The sequence below is a fragment of the Terrapene carolina genome, unplaced genomic scaffold (genome assembly GCF_002925995.2).
Source record: "Terrapene carolina triunguis isolate 2854851 unplaced genomic scaffold, T_m_triunguis-2.0 Scaffold112, whole genome shotgun sequence".
Taxonomy (NCBI): domain Eukaryota; kingdom Metazoa; phylum Chordata; order Testudines; family Emydidae; genus Terrapene; species Terrapene triunguis.
This window is the reverse complement of record NW_020664463.1, coordinates 15,380,535-15,385,830: the sequence shown is the minus strand read 5'-3', so window position 1 is coordinate 15,385,830 and position 5,296 is coordinate 15,380,535.

The window sequence follows — 5,296 nt, the reverse complement described above, 5'->3', positions numbered from 1 at the left end:
AGGAGGTGAGTAGGTGGGCAGTGGCAGGGGGTGAGTAGGCAGGGTGGGTGGGGGGCTGAGGAGGTGGGCGGGCAGTGGCAGGGGGGCAGGTGATCCGGCGGCTGAGGCGGCGAGCGGGCGGGTAGTGTCGGGGGGGCAGGTGAGCCGGGGGGCGGAGGCTGAGGAGGCGAGCGGGCAGGGAGTGGTGGGGGTGCAGGTGAGCCGGCGGCGGGGGAGTGGGACTGAGGAGGCGAGCGGTGAGTTGGTGGCTGATCTGGTCTACTGATCTGGTTTGGCTCCCATCCCCTCTCCAAGGGTTGCAGCTGTCTGGAGGTGCCTGCCTTCCACACCTTCCTCATTCACACCTCATTCATTCAACAGGGCAATTGATCACAAAGTGGGGGGAAGATCTTATTCTACTTCTAGCAAAAAGACATTTTTCTTTTACCTTAATTACACTACCTTAGGAGCCCGCTATAACATATTACAAAGGTTCAATACCGCTGTTTTGGTGGGGCGGCGCTGGAGAAGGAGGGTTTGTTTCCACGGGAGGGGCAGCGCTGGGGTGGGGTTGTGTTTCGGGGGCGCTGGGGTTCGGTGGGGCCGGGGGGGTTTCTGCCCTCAGCTGTTTTCTTTGGAGTAATATGGCCCTTGCCGCTTTATGAGTTGTGCAGGCCTGACCTAGAGACACTTGCAATCCAGCCCTTTCTGCGCTATCCAAATAGCCAGAACAACATTTGTGATATTTCCCACCACTCCTGTGGGTGAGGCATAGCAGGGCCATTATAGGAGATGGTGCTAGGTCAAGTGGGAATGCACTTCTTCAGCATCAATGCTGCCACTCACACTCTTTAGTGCAGGGGTGGGCAAACTTTTTGGCCTGAGGGCCACATCGGGGAATAAAAATTGTATGGTGGGCCATGAATGCTCACAAAATTGGAGTTGGGGTGTGGGCTCTGGGGTGGGGCTGGAGATGAATTTAGGGTGCAGGAGGGTGCTCTGGGCTGGGACCAAGGGGTTTGGAGGGCAGGGAGTTGGGGTGCAGGTTCTGGGGTGGGGCTGGGGATGAGGAGTTTGGGGTGTAGGAGGGTGCTCCAGGCTGGGATCGAGAGGTTTGGAGAGCAGGAGTGGGTTGGGGCATGGGGAGAGGCTCAGGGGTGCAGGCACTCCGAGCGGTGCTTACCTCAAGTGGCTCCCAGAAGCAGTGGCATGTCCCTTTTCTGGCTCTTACGTGGCGGCATGGCCAGGTGGCTCTGCACTCTGCCCCATCCGCAGGCTCCCATTGGAGCACGTAGGAGCCAAAGCGGGGCCATGCCATGGCTGGTGCGGGCCCCCCCCCAGCACCCTGGCCGGAACAGGGCCGAGCCGCATAGTTTGCCCACCCTCTGCTTTAGGGGCATTAAACACTACAGAAAATGAGACTATTCATGGGTGACTGTCCACAGCTGAGTAGTGCAATTCCTTCAGTTCTGGCTGCAGCTTGTGCCCACTGTGAGAAAGTCAGAAGATGTGGAAGAAAGCTGCACTTTTGGTCTCCCCCACTCGAGCTTTGGTTGATTAGTATTTAATATTTTTATTACAGTAACCCCAGTCAGGCTAAGGTTCCCCTTCCCCCCATTGTGCTTTTGATGTAATTGCAATGTATAGCACATCACATACACAAAGCAGCTTTAATGCTCACAGCTGGATTGATGCAGGTGCGGGAAGTTGTGTGTCTCACACTCACTCTGAATTAGCTGTGAACTTTTAACACTTGTTCCAGATCATGAGCCTTTCTATGAAACTAGGTCTAGCCAGTACATCCCCTTTTCAGACAATGGTGTCTATTGAGTGTCTTCCCCCCCACTAACTCATTAGCATTCTCTTTTTTTATCCTGCTGCTTTGCCAACCACTGAAACATGAGGAGAGCTCTCCGCCCACAAAGGAGGAGATGGGTGGGTAGGAGAGGTGTGATCACATGATGTTATGCAGATACCAAATTTTGGAGCACAGGGCCCCAGATTGCATAGATAGCACCTCAGGAGCCTAATTGCATGTTTTTCAGAGATACTTAGTGCCCATTGCTCTCAGAACTGGGCACGCTTAGGCCCTCTGAAAATTATAGTGGTACATAATGGAGAGGTGAAATGCTTGCTCTCAGGTGACAGTTCTGAGGTACCTCTTCAGCACCTCCTATTGACCACAGGCTGGTGCAGCAGTCACCAGAGCCACTGAGCAGGGACCAGCACCTGCATGCAGATTGCACAGCAGTGCAGTAGAAAATCCAGCACAGAGGGTAAGTTGGCAAACTCAGTCTACTTTCTCTGTGTGTCACCTGCCCAGCAAGCAAGGGCAAGCAGAGCTAGGAGATGTCAGCTTCAGGGACTGGAGATAATGGTAGGTTTCATTTGCTGAGGGTGGTTCAGTCCACATAGCCTCTTAGAGGGGATACCTGGGTTAGCCTGGGGTGATCACAAGAGCTCAAGTTATTACTCTGTAGGGCTTGGGAAGCCATTTGATGATGTAGCCCCCCGAGGGAGATCTACAGGCTATGTTTGTTAAACAAAAATCATCTTGGCAACAGCTGTGCTCATTTCTAAACCTGGCTTTTGCAACTTGAACACCTCAGAGCTCAGCCCCATTTTAAAGCTGGACTTGTTGCTATAACAAGTAGCATAATCCTGCTCTAGTTCAACCCACACCAGCAACCATCCCACAAGGGACAGTTGGATGCAACAAAAATCCCTCAGTGATAAGATCCAGAAAGGTTCCCCCTCTATAAAGACTGGAATACAGGTCCTTGGGTAGGGTTAGAGGTGGTGGTGAAGAACAGGGTGACTGTCAGCTGCCTCACTGCAGAAAACACAAGTACATTTATTGCACTCTTTTATTCATCATGGATAACTAGTGTTTGGCCCAGCAATGAGATTTTGCAATGAATGCAATTACCTGCCATTACAAGAGTGGTGGACAAGTGTGCACGCTCCCCTACAGCACACCAAGGCCATCAGCTCAGGCCAAGGGTTCTGACTGAGCGCTGCTGTAGAAGTAGGTTGCACTTGAAGAGTAACTGTGATGTATGAAAAATGAAAGAATGTTTAAATAAGAAACAGCTCACTTGACTGAGGTTCTGCATTGATCCCTCCTGCTACTGGAGGAAAAATCCCTCTCAGCGCAGTCCACTCACACTGAGCAAAATAAAAAGCAGCTGCTAATTTTCACTGTTACATTCAAGCCAACGTCCATCTCGGTGAGCAATTAACTCACTAGCAGCACCACAACAGAAGAGGGCTGTGGATCCAGTACTGCTACTCCATTTGCAGCATGTTAAAACCAGCACTGTCTGGACCCTGAACGGTGCACTGTGATTCAAGCTAGGGAAAATAAATACAGCTTCCCCCAGTCAGAATCCACCTTATTTCATAACAAACTGGTCTTTAATTGGCTGAAACACACTAGGCCAACTACAGCTCTAGCATAACCTCACTGATGGCAATGGAGTTGTGCATGCTTGCTTGAGTGTGGAATTTAACCCCATCAGCTCATTGCCTGAATCAAGCTCATAATAGGACAGCAACTACCTCACTTTGCACCACCAACATCCCCCAGACCACATGGGAGTAACAGAGGCCACCTCTCGCAGTCCGAAACAGCAGAGTTTTTATAGTCCAACATGGGGGGACCTGATCTCCAACTGGTGTATATGGGAAAATATGGCCCATTCATGGCAGCTGAAGAGCTAGCCCTGTAACAGGCTCAGTGATTCTTGTTTTGAAACTGTCATGGCTCTTCCTTGACATTTATGATTCAAGCTGTGCCTCAGCATTTGCAGCATGTAGCAACAGGGGTGACGTATGCCGCAACATGATGGGCATAATCTAATCTCTTCTGTATAAAACACCTTTGAATGTGTGGGGTGGGGGTGGCGGTGGAGGGGTGTGTAAAATGGAAGCTAGAAGGAAAGAGGGAAATGTGGGTGGATAGTTGTCAAGCATACACCATATATTAGGTGATCTATGTCTATGGCCTAACTCATCAGACGTGACTAATGAGTTGGAGTGCCCACTCTGAGATGCCACAAAGGCAGGGGTGGGGGGACTGATTGTGAGAAAATGGCAAAACCCTCTGACAGGTCCCTTTAAGCTGTGTCAAATTAAGCACTCAGTCACTTTGAGGCCATGTGTAGCCGAGGCTAGAGCCAGAGTTTGTTACACACCACCTCTTCAAGCTTAATTTAAATAATTTATTAGAAAGATACTTGATCCCTGCTGATTCCTAGTTATCGCTGAAAGACTGGCATATTTTAAATGGAGAATTTAAACTCTTCCTGTGCCTTTAATTCAGATTAATTGGATGTGTAGAAGTTAGCATGTTCTTTCCTCCACTCAACATTTACAGCATCTCTTGTGAATACATTGAATGGAGAATGAGGAGATATAATGCAAGGACATCTCAGAAAAAAGGTAGAGTCTTTTAATGAAGTGTAACCATTTGCCCATGGAGAGTTATGCATGGAACTCCAGGATTTTGCAACTTCTGCCAGTGTTCCAAATTCCTTCTCTTTCCAGTTAAAAAAATATCGGCCACGTGGGCTACAACTCAAGGAACAGTATTGGGAATGGTTTCACTGGCAGTTGTAGTCTAAATGACACACCAATGTAATTTATTCTCTCCAATACAATGGTTGGAGGCAGAAGGCATAAGTGTATTGCTCATTCTCAATGGTCAAAGTTCCAATTCTGGTTACTGAATGTTTCATCAGAAGTTTTTCTAATCTACCTTTTAACGGGAAGCATCTCTCTTTCTCCAGGCTAATTTTCCTTACTATTCAAAAGACAAGTTAAATTCTGTGAATTATGTAGCCTTCCCAATACTAGTATTTTCTGGACTACTAGCCAAATTAATGCTTAAGAGGACAATATGGCTCCAGATAAATAAAAATATAGTAGAGCTAGGCCAAATTAAAAATACCTGTGCAAAGGGGTCAGTGGTTGGTCTATGTAGAGAAGAAGACAATGAAAGTAAAGAGTTAAGAGTCTGACAAGAGTAGCCTTCCTCATCTCCTAGTCCTCCCCCTCTCCCTAAACAACCCTAAACCCTTCTACTGAAATCAATCGGATCGTTCATTCATGGGATCCACCTGGATAGGGAGATGGAGAGAGAGTTGACAGCCCTGTATACTGCATGAGCAGGAGCCAATATGATTTTAAGTGGTGAGATGATGGCATTAAGGGCCAGCTTCTGAAAAGCACTTGCGGCACTTAACATGCTGAGCTCTGTGGGAAAATCTGGCCCCATCAGTGGGTTCAGAGCACATGAAAATCTGGCCTTGCAGCT